We start from the raw sequence: 18,983 nt of genomic DNA on the forward strand, positions 1-18,983 counted from the left end.
GTGTCGGCTTAATGATAGCGTTGTTTATAGAGCATGACTTACGTGAAGTTTGTATTATGTGGTTATGTCAATTCGTAATAGAAATGCGTGAAAAAAGCTGTGATTTAAAAATTTTATCAGCCTTTCACTTTTCTTTCCATGAAAATATTTTCTTTTTGAATTAAATTTCTTCAGAATAAAATATATTTTACAGTTTTCTATCACATTTTTCCTTACGGGAAAATTTCCCAAGCCTCATACAAATAAATAATTAAAAAAAACACGGTTAATACCGACATTTTCACTAAATTCCAAAATGAGATCCATAATCATTACTAATATGAAACAATCACTTATAAACGTAACTCCGATCTTAACCCACTAAACAATCGAAATCAACAAGCAATATCACTCCCTTATTCCCCGATACAAGAGACCCATTATCCTCGCATAAGAGAAAATGGCCTGTACAATACAAACATACGACTGTAAGCTGAAAAGGGGAACATTCTAGAAACAGTAATAATTAACCGTCTCCGGCCACTTAATGACACGGCCAAGTACAAAACTTCACTTTCAGAACTTGTAGGCGTTAAAATAACACTCCACCTAATGGGGGCTTTTTAGTAGGGTTGTCAGACCTAAAAATCTGGATAATGTTCAGGTAATTTATAAAAATGTTGAATGATTTTGTTAAAACCAGAAATAGTTATTAACGTGTTAGAGTCAAATATGTCATTTTTAATTTAACTATGTTGTATCGCGGTACAATTACTCCAGTATATTTTTTACTTTACTGTCAACTTTGCAATCAGGCTTCATTAAGAACTACGTAATTTGATCGTTTTTTGCTCGATGTACCAAACACCAAATATACCTAGCTCCATCGACAAAAGTTTAAAAACAAGAAAAAATGTAAGCCTAATATTTTTCGATAATCCATCACTTCAACATTTTACTGATCCATGAAGTACTTACTATCGGCATAAAATATTTAAACAAGTTGTGTAGCAACCCTGCCTTAGGGACGAACCTCCAAAGGGGCGCAAACAAAATAACGCTAATGCATATTCAAATCTGTACTTGCCTTTTTATTAGACATACAGGGAAATGTTAAAGGTCACATTTTAGTTAGAGGGCGCCTTTTAAGTCAGATTTTAGCTAGAGGGCGCTTACTTCCCCCTATGTGTAATATTTTAGATGCTGAGATAAAATTTGACTGGTAAATTGAGTTTGGGGTATGTAGGTTAGTACCTAATAGGATGTGAGGATGCAAATTTTAAACGAGCTCGATATTTGAGGCTTATATTTTAAGGAGTATCTTTTGGTATAGATAAATGAGGATCTCATCATTATGACAACAAAATTTTTGATGAGATGAGTTGACCGATAAGAATTTTTTACTGTTAAAAAGGGGCATAATGGTTAGAAATACTTTGCTATTTAAAACCGAATAATATACCCCTTTTTAACTATAAAATAAGACGACGTAGGCACATAACACAGACTTTCATACCCATAGACGGGGAGTTGGTTTCAATTGGAGTCACGTCCAGCAATATGTACGGATGTAAGTAATGACAGGAAGCTTTTCACTTATGAGCACCGGTCCCATAGGAAACTTTAGCTGAAATGTGAGGATTACAGATCTGATCAACGAAATTGTGTCTTGTATAGAAGAAATGTTAGCTAGATTTTCCTTCTTTCTGCCCTGTTACCAATTTTGTTTGGAGTCTGCGCAATTATTGGAGTTTTTCGCTTACATTTCATTCTGTCCTCGTTATAAAAAGTCTATCAAGCAAAACCTTATATTAAATTGTGTTTTTTAAGCATCCACAATATTTAAAAATATATATAAAGGAAGTATATTTTTATCAATTTAAAACAACTGAGAAGAGAAAAATATTATAATAAATTCTAAATGGCCATTTAAAAAACACCCCTTTAATAACGTTGACTAAAAACTAAGCCTGGTTTACCTTTAACTATTTCATTCAGCCGACCGAGAGAGGGAGGTATTAGCACATTTTATAAAACGTTTTACCCCTAGTCTCATTTTCAATGCAAATCTATTGAGCTGTTGTCCAGTTTTTAGCGAGTTTCAGCCATCTACCTCGCTTACAAAAAGTTGTATGTAACCTTTAACACAAAGTCGTAGAGTGAAAAATTGTGTGATGCACGAATTTGTGTACTTTTATGTTCAAAAACTGTAAAAATACACTTTACCCAGAAAGAAACAAATTCAAACAAACTGTATTTTTTTTAAATATGTAGAAGTCAATATCGAAATATACTTAATATAATAGGTAGACCGGGAGAAAACGCCCAAGGCGCTAAGTCCGCCGTAAAGTGTGCAAAATGTGCATAAAGTGTTATAAATAAATAAATAAAAAATAGCAAAAAAAAACGACACACTCACGACTCAATGTGTTTTTGATAATTGCACTTAATTAGCTACAGGGCAAAGAGTACTAAACACTTCTAGTAGAAATTATAAAAATTGTATATAATTAGAACTCATTGTTTGATTGAAAAAATATTCTCAGTTTATAATTTTTCAAAAGTTATCTATCATGGTAGCCACAGACTTTTTCTCTATCTTATGAAATGGGATACTTGAAAGCCGTTTCCTTTTGTAGCTAAATCGCCATATAAATAGGGCAAAACCCATAACAGATAGGTATAAAATAACCGTGGTTCCACTGGGACTAAGTACCATAGAATAAAGTGAAACAGACTCGTCAGCCTTCATGATGTAAATACCTACATTTTTAGTTTTAAGCGACTTAAAAGTTTTAAGGGTTTAGTTCTCTGCCTATACGATTACTGCTCGACCTAACTTAAAATTACTTTTTTACTAAAACACAACCAAAACTCATCAAATGATGATAAGTCGATAAGATGAAATCAACATCCAGTACTCAATATAGTGTATGTACATGTATGTATATACATTTTGTAGCATTACTTTTGTACACGATTGGTATGCTTTACTATATAAATCGAGCTCCTATATTTTTCACATGTATTTATGCTATATTTTTTACCTATTTTTCAAAGTATCATGCATATTTTTCACACTCCAAAACTCTTTCGTGCCTCGAAGAGCACGTTAAGTGAACTCGATTCGTTGACTTACATCTTACGCTGAGACTTCAAAGCTTCATTGTACGAACAGCCTTTTACTTTCTTAAATAGATTAAGTAGGTATTTCTTTTTTGCGGCGTAATTCATAATTTAGAAGGAATATTATGTTTAAGGAAGATGAAGTTTTTTATATCCTTTCTCAAAATTGACCTTGACCTTGAAATAAACAAATGAAACATAGGTTATTAATTACTTGCATTTATTCTATGTACTCTGCTCAAACTATATAATTTTGCTTGAATTTACTACACAGGTACACTGCGGTTCAAAGCGGGACGTCCCCGTACGTTTGAGGAGTAGGGAACTTGAATTACAACCAACGTTTATCTGTTATGACCCGAGCAATCTGTACGGCGGTTGTTACGGTAATCTACGGCTATTGCAGTGGGATGGCCACCTTGCGTAGAATGGAATGGTCTAGAAGGTTTAATAAGAAATCTTTTGTACACTGAAAGATATTCAATTGGTTTTATTGAAATTTGCAGTCTCAATTCTTTGAAGAGATTAGTTATCGTAGTTACTGTAACCAAGTAACAATAAGATTTTAAATTTTCAACTTAAACAAATTAAAAAGAGGGTGTATATTACAAATATGTCCGAAAGTACCCTAAAACGTTTGTGAATTTGACTGAATATTATGTACTTGCCTCTTTTTATGTCCGATACTCGGATCACGGTATTAACTATGATAGGATGTATCTATTTTGTAGTCTGTCCCTTCTCGTTCTTCCGTAGGTTGCTAGGTTGTGGCACACATGCATTAGGTCTTCTGGCCTTCTGAAAAAAACGTTATAGTGACTTTAAGAAGGCTGTGTCATTTTACTGCTGACGTTGACTTTTATTTGGGTAAACAGTAAGTGATTGCTTCTTGTTTTTCTACTGTTTTATTTTGTAGGTAGGTAAGTCTTGAAAATGTAGGAGCTTTTGTTTTTCGTGTGTTAAAATCCTTTTAAAAAGAAAGCAACATTCTACTTGTTTATTTATATTTAATTATAAACTTAAATAATACAATTTAATCGAAAGAACCAAAGATAAATTTGTTTTATAAATACATAATTAATCTTATATATTTCATTTGCTATAATTTTTCAATAAAATATTTCATTCCTTTGTAAAAAAAAATCAAAACAAACTTTTTTTTTGCAAGTAACCCTCCATTTACAAGTCAGACACCAGGTACTCGTTATTTTTAATTTTAACATTTTTAATTGTTACAAGATAATAAATAGAGGCGCACCCTTATCCTGAAAACGGACGCAAAGCTCCACTTATAATTACCAATTGCCGCCCACCCCTATTTTGCATAATGATTTTTTCTCAAAATTAGTGCGTATTACAGGAATGGAAAATCAAGGGGAGGAGAAAAATGATGTCATTAGGCAGACATCTTGATTTCGTACGTTTGTGCGTTCTCGTCTAAGTAATGGCTGTTTTTTAAACAGTAGACATTTGGATAGCTTAGTTGTTAATGTTTCTTTAGGCTTTGCTTTCAATTTGGGTTATAAATTAAAAAATGTTTCAATGTCAAACTAATATTTTTACCGACTTCAGGACAAGGAGGAGGTTCTTAATGCGGATGCTTACATTTGTTTCTGTTTCATTCAGTACCTACTGGTATTAAAAAAAATGTACCCGGTCTAACTACTTTTTAAATTTGGCCTATAGCGACAGGTATTCTGTCACACGAAACATACTCACGACTGCGCCATTTTGAAATCGGACTCTCATTACTACGAAATTTCTCCATACGCAAAAGTCCAGGTCTAGTCACATAACCCCAATTACAAACCCCAAAACGCTGCATATTCAATGAAAATCGCAGCTAATGTGGGAAAATGTCACACTGGCATCTACCGATGCACGTTATCTAACTAGCAGATAATCAGGTGCCACGGTACCATTCCCCAGTGCCGACTGAACAAGTACAGTATCGGAATATAATTTGCGCAGCGCTCCGATGCCGAGTGCACAGCGCTGAACATCTATTTGAATAATGCCGTAGTGCTTATGTGAAATATTGGGAGTAAGGTATGTGGGGTAGTGTAAGCGATAGATTGGAGAAGATATCTTGAGCGGCTTATAGAGAGAAAACAGATTACCACCAAAATTACTAACAGATAATGAGGTAAAACGCTGTCATTTCCTAGTGCCGACTGAACAAGTACTGTATCGGAATATAATTTGCGCAGCGCTGCGAGTAGAGTGTATTTGAATAATGCCGTAGTGCTTATGTGAAATATTGGGAGTAAGGTATGTTTCGTAGTGAAAGCGATAGATTGGAGAAGTTATCTTGGAGTTGCTTATAGAGAGGAGATAGATTATCAACAAAATTACTAGCAGATAATCAGCTGCTATTCCCCAGTGCCGACTGAACAAGTACAGTATCGGAATATAATTTGCGCAACGCTCCGATGCCGAGTGCACAGCGCTGAAAATCTATTTGAATAATGCCGTAGTGCTTATGTGAAATATTGGGAGTAAGGTATGTGGGATAGTGTAAGCGATAGAGTGGAGAAGATATGTTAAGAAAGGAGAGAAGATTTGTAGGGCTATAATGAAAAAATATAAAGAAATATGAAAATGATCTAAACTAAATTAAGTGAAAATAAACAAAGGATGCGCGCAAAAATATTTTTAATGAAACCAGGTGATTTTAATTAAACAGATGTTATATTATAAAATCCATTAAATTGGTAAACAAACATCAATTAACAAATACCTTATAAATATAACAGTTCAAATGAAATAATCAGTTAATGTAAAGCCACTAATTTAATTGAAATTAGTGGCTTTCCAAATACATGCATAATGATATACTAGGTGTTGATTTGCATTTGTGCAATATTTCGGGAGGTTGAAATAAAATACGTAAATAATATAATCGATTGAAATTACAGTATATAATAGCTAATATACGCTGCTTTTTTTGTCATTGTAATGTCGTAGTATTTCAGAAGTAACCCAATTTTATAAATGAAATTTATGAATGATCGTTGCGTATGCTTTGTGTTTGCGTTTGTGTGAGGGCGCAGCACGGTTTTAAGGCCACTACCACACGCGGCGAGTTTAATTAGGTGACATTGAAGGGTTTCCGAAAACCAAATTAAAAAAAAAAAAAACACTAATTTTTTTGTTGATTTGGGTTGATAATCATTAGTATAATTACGTCCTTGAATATTGCACGGATGCAAATCAACAGCTTGTATGTTAACGGTAACAGTTAAAACCAAGGTGTAGCCGTATATTACTACTTGTGTACTACCCTTACGTACTACGTTACGTAACTACCTTGTATACTTCCTTTCTTATTTTCTGTACGGTGATAGTTCGATACATGCTGAAAGACCTATCCAAATCGTATCGCAATCGCATAGCTTGCACTACACCCCAACACCCCAAAGTCTCGCTCTGCAAGTTTATGACATAAACAAGTAACATCTGCTTTGTCTTATTGAGTTTGGAACTCAATATTGACTCCCAATAGTAAATACGTACCTACAAATCATATTTCAATGCCTATACGTACATCGGAGTGGATCAAATTGACGAAAATAAGGAGATATTTTTGATAGACGCTCTATGGTATGAGGAGAAATGAGAATCGTGTAGACAGAAAGTTATCATCATAAAAGTTACGTTCGAATGGATAGATAATGAGAACTAAAGATAGATCATATATATTGATAAGATAAATTATAAATAAATGATATATATTGAAAATGATAAATATGAAAAAAACGTTAATCAAAATTAATGTATAGTTGAATGTACTTCAGTTAAAAACTCCCTACCTATAGGACTACGTTGAGTAACCACGAAGTTTCTTGCCCGTTCTTCTCCATAGGAAACTACTTTTAAAATGGACAACTAGAATCAAACTTATTTATAATTTTTGACGTCTATAAGTGCTTGCCTAAATGAAATAAATGATTTGACTTTGACTTCAAAAAATATATCTACCAAAGCGAAAATCACACCAACGTCAAAGACAAAACTAAAAATTAATAAACGACCCACACTAATGTCCCAGATATCTTTATAGGCGTATAAATAAAATTTCTCAAAAGCCTTCCCACTCAATATCTTACGGGTCTGACCTTTTGTCAGAACCGCATGCCAAACTTGCCTGGGGCATCAGGTCACTTCGGGTCATTAGGTCAGTCCAGCTTATAGCTCAGAACTGGCTAGAAACGGAAATCTGATGAACTTTATTATATAATCTGCTTTTAGGATTTCAGACTTTGAATTTTGAACTTTTCGATATTTGAAAATGAAAAAGTTTCATTAATTTTACTGGTACGATTTGAAATCCTTAATCTGTAAGGGTTCATAAAAAATAAAATAAAAATAAAAAAGCCTATTTATTTCCTGTAGATTTCAGTTTACAATATTGTACGACATGTTTACATGTATATACATATATGACATAGTAGGCATTGTACTTTATCTTAGATTTAATTATAATATTTATTTATCTATATATTGTTAGTAACTATTATTTGTTAGTGTTGTACATTGTAGGTATATGTTTCATTAATCACTATATCTTAAAGAACAATGTCAGGTTTCGGCCCACCCAATCAACTTTTAAAACTAAATTCTCACGGACACAAAGTTCTTTACTACAAAAATTTAAATATAAAATACTAACTTCTTATAAAATATTTAATTGTTATCTAGAGCTTTTCCAAAAAAAATATCATATTATTTTGTTTATCGAGTTCAGGTTTTTCGTTTTAATAATTTGGAATAATTTGGTTTTTAGAAGTTCAATGCAAAAGTGGAAAACATAGAAAAGCTTTTAACATTAAACTACACAAAAAACTAAATAATTAAAATTCAAAAAAAAAAAAAAAAAAAAAAAAAAAAAAAAAAAAAAAAAAAAAAAAACACAAAAAACTGTAAGAATTTTCACTGTACATGAAATATTTTTATTGAGCCTAAGTTACTATGGACGTCTGACATTGTTCTTTATTTGTTAGTATCTATTTATCTATTATATTATATTGTAGCTTATTTAGTTTGTTTACTCTACAGGAACCCCCTGACGGGTAAAGGCCTCCTCCAAGGCGCTCCACTTGTCTCTATCTTGTGCAACTTGCATCCAGAGTGGGCCAGCTGTTCTTTTGATTTCATCTTCCCAGCGTGATAGTGGTGTATACCCCTGTTTCTTTTACCTAGCGGGCCTCTCCATCTGGTTATTCTTGCGGTCCATCTCTGGTCTGTAAGTCTGGCAACATGACCTGCCCATTTCCATTTCAGCTTTAGAGCACAATACAGAGCATTCTTTGTTTTTGTTGTGCTTCTTATAGTGGTGTTTCTTATTTTGTCGATTCTTCGTATATTCAGCATGCTACGTTCCATTCCGCGCTGGCAGGTGTTAATAGTATTTTTTGCATTTGCAGTGAACTTCCAAGTCTGACAGCCATATGTCAAACACGGTAGTAGACATGAGTTGAAAACTTTTGTTTTGATAGCCATAGGTAGGTTGCTTTTAAAAATCTCTTTCAAACTCCAGTATTTATTCCATGTATTTTGTGCTCTTCTCTTTATCTCTATTTCATTGTTTGTCTTGTCAAAACTTATTCTTTTCCCTAGATATATATAGCTGTCCACGTACTCCAGTGGTTTATTTTAACTGTTATAGGGATTTCGCATCTGTTGGTCAATGCCATAGTCTTGGTTAAATTCATTTGCAGTCCTACCTTTGCACTGGCTGCATGTAAGGACTCTAACATAAGTTGTAACTGTGAGCTTGTCTCCGATAGAAGCACAAGGTCGTCGGCGAATCGCAAGTGACTTATGTATGCACCATCTATCTGTAACCCAGTTTCTTTCCAGTCTAGCTTACTTATGATACTTTCAAGGACAGCTAAGAAAAGCTTCGGGGATAACGGATCGCCCTGTCTGACACCTCTTTCTATGGCAAAGCTCGGTCCGAGGGTTTCAAGCTTTACTCTTCCTCTATTGTTACGGTAAGGTAAGGATTCATATTGTGATAGTAATGAATGATTATATTATTAAAAAACCAATTCTGTGGGATTTATAATACATCTTATTTATAAATGTAAGAAGTTGAGGATTGTTAATTTTACTATATCCTGTGGATTGCCATCACCTGAAATCATGGGAATAATTGCCATAGACTTATAAAGCCCATTTATTTAACTAATGTCACTATTTTAGTATTGAGATATCAAAGTTATACTTATATTAAGCAAAAAGGGTAGAAAATTAAGTTAAATGCATATCGCTCTTGAATTTTAGGATACAAACTTTAACCAAAACTTTAGCTACAAGCAATAAGTTTAACATCCTACAGACAACACACACGACTATGCGTCTCTAAGTAACGATGCTCGGAATATGTACTAAGGTATCGATTGCCTCAGATGTGCCGACTAATCGAGTTACAAGCTATCGGTTCAGTCGAGTGCTCTGGCTTTGAATTATGTCTGTCTATGTTAGCTTGAATCATATCTTGGTAATATCTCTAGTGTTAGATATGCGGTTCAGAACTGAGTGCTGGGATATTGATGGTTCCGAGGTATCGTAGGTATCGAGTTCTCGGTGGGCGTTTTTGATGTGAATGTTGGTTTCGATTCTTTTTTTGAAATATTTTGATATCGTTTTGAAATTGAGTAGGTAACTTTTAAATGATGATGGATGAAATAAAGACGTCAAATAAAATAATTAACTAAAATAATAATTGACTGCAACTAACTAGCCACATTCATTTGTTCTTACGTTTGATTTTGAAACTGATGCAACATTTTAAAAGTTTTGAACAACACAGGAAGGCAATACAAAATATAAAAGTTTTCTTCTTAAAACAATTGACAAATAAACAAAATAAAATAATATCGGATGCTCCAAAGCTACTTACAACAAACAACCACAAAGGGGGTTTTCTTAAAGCAATTTCCCAACCGATACCGCTTAGCGCGTTTCGGTTTAATCTATTTTTAAGCCATAACTACGGTCAAAAGGAAGCCTTTGCCCGGTAGTGGGGAGAGGGGTGAACCCGGCTCACGGAGGAAAGAAAGGAGCGGAGATCAGAGATGCCATAAAGAAGGTAGTAGTACTTGTAGGTCAAGTAACGTATGGTTTGCGTGATAACTGATCACTAGAACAAAATCAATCTATCAAAAATTGGTCTTGATTGATTGGTAATTTTATTTTGAAAATAATGGGCGGGTTCCAAAGACGGCGTGTAAAGGCGGAGCTAGTAACGTTTCTCATCCCCCGAACATTCTTAGAAGATTTTCTTTGAAGATTTTGGCGCGTTACATTCTTAGAAGATTTTGCGTTATGACATCTCCGCAAGTCATTTTGTTCTCCATGACCCGGCTATTTGGAGTACCATCTACTTCAAAAGAAATCTCTCAAAGGGCAACAGAAAATAATAATAATTTCTCTTGAAAAAAGAGCGCGTTGTACAGACGCTAAGTTGGTTATTAAAGTTTGCTGGTTATTATTGTAGGAGACTGGAACTTTGTAGGACAATAGTGCCCTAAAGACAGGCGGATAATAGGTAACCATTTTACTTCTGTGAGGTATATAGCCACTGTTTTTTTTTTTTGGTGACTGTCATCCGATCTGATTCCAATCATATTTTCTAATTACCTAACTGAAAATTTAAACACCTATTTGTGTACCTACCTAGAACGCAGATAGAAATTACAATACCCAAACAATGCTGGAAAAAAATATATTTTATTTATTTGTGTACCAAAAATACACAACCTTAAGGTTTTAAAAAACCTATATATATGTAGAGGTATTTACGGCAAACGTAGTGTAGGACGTCCTCAGGCACGGTGGAGTGATGACTTGCGCAAGACGGCTGGCAGGAGCTGGATGCGAGAAGCCAAAAATCGATTTCAGTGGCGTGCACTTGGAGAGGCCTATGTCCAGCAGTGGACTGCGATAGGCTGATGATGATGATGATGATGATATATATGTAATTAATTTAAGCAAAACCTGCTCTGAGTACATAATATTTGTAGCACATAACACATTATGATTGGCAAAGTTGGCAGCGCGAAGCGACATCAGATATTAATATAGTGCCAATAAACCAAGCTTGAGATAGTTTGTGCTAGTTTAAAGTGGAGCAAATAATAACAGTTTGAAATAATTATTATATGTGAGCTTGTGGTGGGCTGGATTAAGGTTATTAAGACGACGAATTGGAAACTTTGCCTCCAAGGATCTCAATTTTTCTCAGTAAATACAAAACGGATCAAAATACAACTTGGTTACCTGAAAGTTCATTATATAAACCTTATTTTGTTAGATTTCAAAACATGATTAGGTAACTTTTATAACAGAGAAAAATATATCAAACATACCTCTTCTTAAAAAGAGATTCACATATTATGGGCAAACGGGACCGATTTAAGCCTCTTAACTTTTTTAGTAGTTGAGTATGTACATACTCTTTAAAATTGTGGAAGGAATTTTTATCAAATTATCATTTCTAAATAATTACAAATACAAAACCATTTTGTCGCTTACGACTTTTAGTTATAAGCTAGCGCGCCTATTGTAATCCTTGCCCCGCTCAGACGCTCCGTCCCCTTTTGGCGCCTTAGATGCGCGTGCCGGTTCTTCAAATCTTAATTGAGAATGTTCTCCTTTTTCGCAAAGTCTGTTAAAAACACCATATAAAAGTTAGATACTGAGTTATACCTCTCACCCTTCACCACCATTGACTCGATAATTTTTGAAATAGCTGCATAATACTAAATCTAAACTGCAAAATTCCATCACTAAGTATATTATTTGTCTGGATTTTATGGATTTTTATACATTTTGTACCATAGCACAAAAACCATCACCAATTGATAGAAGCTTTCATGAGGTACAATATATAACATGTAACTTAATTAACGCACATCCTGAAATTAGTTTGTTCAGAATCGTTTACTGAATCGATTTATATCATTTTTAATACAGGAATGAATTTTAAGCAGTGCACAAAAAAAAACTGGTGGTCCAGAATCATTAACAGAACATATCTGCATCATCAGTAAAAAATTTTTTTCATTTCTTTGTCCGCCCTAAAATCAGCAAAATATGGATACCAAATATTCTTACGCGCGCCGAGCAACGCTCGCGTCAGTAAACCGGTTTCGCGTTGCCGCCGTGCCTACTATGACGGCTGTGACCGTACAATCGGTTACAAAATAAACATCTTTCGATATCAATAACTTTTCTTTTTTGTACTAAAACACGACAAAATAAAAATACACGTATCTATAAAACTTATTTAACTATAAGTTGACAAAGTTTGCGCACTGGATAAAATTCATTCCTGTATAGGTTATTTTTTATCCCAAAAATAATTAAAACTACGGAAATTATTGTCATATTAACCCTGTACAGTCGAAACAAATTCAAATAGACCGTAACTCAAAGTAATAAGACTTCGTGTATTGTCGGCTTTTTCCGTAGTTTCGGAATGTTGTGTCGAGTCGAGCGGCGCGCGACGCGATATTTGCGTGCGTAGTAGTATGACCAAAAAGTCCCCCAAGAATTGGTATAACTAATTTAGTAAATAACAATGCATATACATGTTAAATTAAAAATTCAGTATATGTATTATGATTATAACATAATATTCTACTTAGGGTGTTTGAGGGTGTGCGTTAATTACGTTACATGTTGTATATTTATGTTTTATGTGCATGCAAAATCAGGATAAGATGCTAGTATATTTTTGAGAAAGGGATGACTATCAACCATTAAATAAATACATAAATTTTACTACTGGGAACAAAATAACATATGCAAACAGGTGCAATAAACCTACCCCCGGGAATTAAAAGCGAGATATTACTAAGTGGATAGCCAACACATTTGCCAATGTTTTATTCGAAGTTATTCGTATCCTCTTTGAAACTTGCCCCATATAGGTGCCGGCCATAAATAAAACACGTGCGGGTTATTTTCAGAGGCGATACTGTAAATCATAGACGGACACGGTGCGATGCATTGGTTACAGACCTTTGGAGTTGTAGACCTGGCATTAACTTGAAGTTGGTGCTGTAGTCACAAAGTGCGATTTCTGTACATGGGTCAGAAGTGTACGTAAATATCTTACAGTCTTACACCTGATCTCACTTTTCAGGCGTGTTGAGTTACCGTATCATCGGAGTCTGCGCTTGTGCACTACATTTACTGTAAATGGTTTTAGATCGTCAAAAGCCATACTATATCACGATGTATGATGAATTTCTTTCTTCTTTCTGCTCTGTTCCCAAGTCATTTGGGGTCGATGCAATATGTTGTCCACTTCCATTTCTCTCTGTTAGCGCTCATACTAACATCCACTCCCTTCTTATTCATGAATGGCATTGATAAAGATGAGCGTCCTAACTTAAATGTAATCCAGCAAAATTGTTCAATCACCCAACATTGCCACATCTTGCCGCCAAAATTTCGAATATTTATTAATTCCCTGTCTATTTATTCTTAGTCTAGATCAGAACCTATCCACTGTAGCTCTGTGTAATAGACTGTGTTTCTAATGCCTTTTGATTTATTAGCTCGACGACTGCGTGTATGTAGTCTTGTAATTATACGTGTCCCCGTGTCTGCGTGCTTGAATTATTCAAATATTCATACGAGATAGATTTAGGAATGACTAGACGTCACAATGTCAAGATAGGTTATTGTTTATTGGTAGACATGGTTGTGTAGTATCTAGTTTATTTTTTGGTCTTTAATTGATACGACCAGGTGCGTCCTTAGGATTGCTACTTGGTAAGGACTCAGAGTAATTAGAGTAAGTTAAGGCGACGAATTGGTAAACAATAATTCCATAACCGGCACGCGCATCTAAGGGGCCAAGAGGGGACGGAGCGTCTGAGCGGGGCGAGGATTACAATAGCTTATAACTAAAAGTCGTAGGTGTCGTCCTAATTGGCAGCGATCGCGCGATGGCGCGATGCGTTTTTCATCTAAGACGTCGTCCTAATTGACAGCGATTGTACGATGACACGATGCGTTCTCGTCGTTCGATGAGTTCAAACATACAGATTTCATCAGAGTGTCCTATTTGAACCTCGCAAGTGAGATAGTGAGATCGTGAGATGAAAAACGCATCGCGCCATCGTGCGATCGCTGCCAATTAGGACGACGCCGTAAGCGACAAAATGGTTTTATAATTTTATTATTTAGAAATGATAATTTGATAAAAATTCCTTCTACAATTTTAAAGAGTATGTATATACTCAACTACTAAAAAAGTTAAGAGGCTTAAATCGGTCCCGTTTGCCCATAATATGTGAATCTCTTTTTAAAAAGAGGTATGTTTGATATTTTTTTCTCTGTTATAAAAGTTACCTAATCATGTTTTGAAGTCTAACAAAATAAAGTTTTTATCACGAACTTTCAGCTAACCAAGTTGTATTTTGATCCGTTTTGTATTTACTGAGAAAAATTGAGATCCTTGGCGCCAAAATTTCCAATTCGTCCTCTTAATAGATTATCAGGGCAATTAACGGGTGCCCTTTATTAACTACCCGCTGCCACCCGCTCCACCAATGCTGGATGATAGGTACCTCTTTTCATTTCTCTTTATTTTTTGTGTTTATGTATGCACACCTGAATAAAAAAAGGGTGAGAAATCAGGGCGGTCAAGAAAACACCTTATATAAATTCACGTTATAAAATCGTCCACGCTAACTCATGCAATTTTGACAAACTTGCCAGCAAACCTCTACTATGTATTACATGATCTACCTAAAGTTTTATATAAGCTGCTAAATCCTTGAGCACTACGTGAACATATTCCACCGTCTTCAGGTAACAAAGTCTCTTGCAGCTACTTCGTAGTACGTTTAATTCTAACTGGTAAGCGACAAAACTTGGTGACTAACAAGTTTGACGTAACGAGTTGCCTTCGTGCTAGTTACCGAGTTTCGCGCATACCTAGATTGATAGCTGAGTTTAAATTACAATGTGCTTTTGATCTTGATTTGGAATTAAATTAAGGAATATTACATCATAAATCAAAATAATATCTGTTAAGAATAATGCATTGGAAATAACTTTTATGTTTTCGGATGGGTTACTGCGTTGTGATGGTTAGACAGACTCGCACTGATTCTATAGGTAGCGCAATTTGATTCCAATAAAATTACCCACATGCTAGACAAATGATTACGAGCTACTCGGCATTTTCCTAACCAACCAGGTCAGGACTCAGAGCATTACGAGATTGTTAAGTTTTTTATTAAAAAATCACCCAGAATAAGGAGCCCAGCGAAAGGGTTCCGTGACGCATAAAACTTAACTTTGCTAACTCTGGCAGTCATAGTGAAAACAAAACACAACTAGCACCATGGTGGTTGATGCTCAATTACTTCAATTATAAGATGGCTTTTCAATCAGCTATAATTTGAAACATTTTGTATGCCTCCATGAATTGAATGGTTTCCAAAACTTACCTTCAAAGATTCAACCCCTCAAGTATGAGGGCACGGGTTTGATTCTACATAGGTTAGGCAAGTACCAATGCAACTTTTCTAAGTTTGTATGTACTTTCTAAGTATATGTTAGACATCAATGGCAGATAAAAAAGTGAAGGAAAACATCTTGAGGAAACCTGGACTACAAAGTCTGAAATCACCAACCCGCATTGAGCAAGCGTGGTGATTAATGCTCAATCCTTCTCCGTGTGAGAAGAGGCCTGTGCCCAGCAGTGGGACAGTAAAAAGGCTGTAACAGTAACAGTATTCCTTCAAAGATTAAGCTGTCTGGTTCAACGGCTATTTCAACCAGTGAGTGGACGCAGGTGAAGCCATTGGGGAAGGCAAGTTAAAAACCAAATTAATTATGAATTGACGTAATAACACTTTTCATGCATGACTCTTTGGTTCCGTGTTTATTAATGTGATTGTCAGTAGTACGAGTCCTATTTCAAATATGCTAACTCATCCTACATCTTTTTAATAAACTTGCTATTCATAAAAAGTTGATACTTTGAACAGGGTGCGTTGGCTTCAAGATAAGGATCACACATTACTCTCACACATAATTTAATATAGAACAAAGAATCCATATATAGCATTTGATGTCTTAAACCATTTAAGACAATCTTTACAGTCATTTCTTATGAAGCAATGTTTTTGGTAACAATTAATATTTTTAACAATTATTTTTTTTCAGTTGAAAAAGTCTTTAAATATGCAGTCACAAAAATCCAGTAGTGAAGTCAAATAAGTTCAAAGTGTACCACAAGGTATCATTTTAGGGCCTCTTTTAAAAACGAACCACTATTTTTTGGCTGTGCTTTATCAATTATATCTAATTTAAAAAATTTCAATTCAATTTCATTGCATTATTACTTTCATAAATGAATGGTAGATTTGTCACTTGTTTCCAAAAATTATCAAAATGTCGATAAAAAAATGTTTGTGAATAATCTAATCAAAACCTATAAATTATTATTTGCTAGCTTCAGTGTTGGTTAAACACGTCCACGTCAATTGTAGGTTCGTCAAGAAAATTAATTAATTTAGTTTGATACAATCAACACATACATTAGTATCAGGACTTTGACTGACTTGTTAGAGGCATTTTATTGTCAGAGTTCCAACAGTGTGCACGGTAGAATAAAAAACATTTAAATGTCACAAACTCAACTAAAAACTATGTGGAAGAAGTCAATTCATGCATTTAAAATATTACCCAACAATAGATTAGAAAAAAAAGTGCAAAGAATTGTGACGCCTTTCAACGTGATACTCACCGCAGTCTGCTCTCCCAAATTCAAGATCAGAAACGGATACATCACTCCATCTTCTAAGAAGATTCACATATTATTATTCTTCGGCATCACGGCTTGCAATGTTTGGTCTGGCTATGGGATCACGAAAAGCCAAAATGAGTACACAACAACGTCTATCGTATCGTACTTCTTCTCGCTAACCATATTCTTCTATTATATTGACTTCATATTGTTCACCAGTTGCAACGTCTTGCATAGCCGTCGTCAAGTCTCCCTCATTCTGAAGATCCAAGAACTTCACATAAGCATTGATATTACTAAAAAAGTCAAAAATTATATCATCTGGAGTTGGATATGGTTTTTAGCCACTTTCTCAGTATTTTTAGTCAGCTTTCTAAGTTTCCTTATGAGCCTAGATCGCATATTTTTTATCCACTTAAGCACATATTTTGCTAATCTTCAATTTGATCTGAATTTCATTTATTCTGTGCGTATTATGACGTTATTAGTAATATACCTCAAAGAATGGACTAAAAGTCTTCTAGATATAAATGAGGAGGAACAAAATAAAGAATATTTCGTGAAAAAATTCAAGACGTATCAACACATTTTGAGAGCTTTTAAAATATTTACGTTATGTTTTAAGGATATTGTAAGTACCTACATGTTATTTATAAATAAAAAGAAGTCGCACAATTTGAAATGCCAAAAGGAAAATTAATACATATTTTTTTTCTAGATAATGTGTCGAACAACGGATTCGATACTTCGTGGGCTAAGTATTTTTGAAATGCGTTTACAGCAAAATAAGGTAAATAAAACTTTTTGAAGTTTTTTAGTATTTTGATATTAGAAAAAATTCAAAGCCCTTATATAATATTGTTATCAGATTTCTCCCGCTACTTTTGTGAGCTTCTTGACACTTCTATGGTCTATGAAGAATCTTTTACTTATATTTATAACGAGCATCCAATGTGAGAAGTTCTATATAGCGATGGAGGAAGCAGAGTCCGTGTGTTTACAGCGACTGAAAAACCCTGACTGTCCAAGTGAGTTACAGCTTAGATTTAATTTCAAATACAAGTAATCATTCATTTGCCTACGTTCTTCAAAGCTATCTTAGTGTCAGCTTTCAGGCTAATCGGGGATGCAGCTGAGTAGCGATGTTTTACATGGAGTGACTGTCTGTCTGATCTTCTCAACTCGGTAACCCGGGCAACCCGATGCCAATTTAAGACTGATTTATCAAGCTTTCTGGCTTCTGACTGCCCATCATCCGAGCCTTTTTACCAATCATATTGGGGTCGGCTTCCAGTCTAACCGGATTCGGCTGAGTACCATTGCTTTACAAGAAGCGACTGCCTATCTGACCTCCTCAACCCAGTTACCCGGGCAACCCGATACCCCTTGGTTAGACTGGTGTCAGACTTACTGGCTTCTGACTACCCGTACCGACTGCCAAGGATGTTCAATGACAGCCGGGACCTACAGTTTAACGTGCCATCCGAAACACAGCCAATGGTGTCTAAGATATACTTAGAAAGTACATACAAACTTAGAAAAGATGCATTGGTACTTGCCTGGGATCGAACCCGCGCCCTCATACTTGAGAGGTTGGTCCTTTGAGTATTTGTTGGCTTCTGACTGCCCATGATTTTTAACCCCCGACGCAAAAACGACGGGGTGTTATTTTTAAGTTTGACGTGTCTGTGTGTGTGTGTGTGTGTGTGTGTGTGTGTGTGTGTGTGTGTGTGTGTGTGTGTGTGTGTGTGTGTGTGTGTATGTGGCATCGTGGCTCCCAAACGGATGATCCGATTGTAATGCGGTTTTTTTTTTTGAAAGGAATGTCATTCGGGAGTGTTCTTAGCTATGTTTGGTGGAAATCGGTTCAGGTCTTCAAGGTCATCAGCTCGTTTGTTAGGTGTGATAGGAATGTTACACGCTCAGTTTACTTGCAAGCATATGTGGGATCTGAAATTTGAAATACTAATGTCTTCTGGAACCACTGAGCTGGTCTGCTGTTATGACACGAAGATAGGAGACGTAACCCTGAACTGCCGTTTAGTAAACCCATCGAGTTTGGGCTCGTTGAATTTGTCTTGACGAGTTCTCTTCA

The sequence above is a fragment of the Helicoverpa zea genome, chromosome 20, assembly GCF_022581195.2.
Source record: "Helicoverpa zea isolate HzStark_Cry1AcR chromosome 20, ilHelZeax1.1, whole genome shotgun sequence".
NCBI lineage: Eukaryota > Metazoa > Arthropoda > Insecta > Lepidoptera > Noctuidae > Helicoverpa > Helicoverpa zea.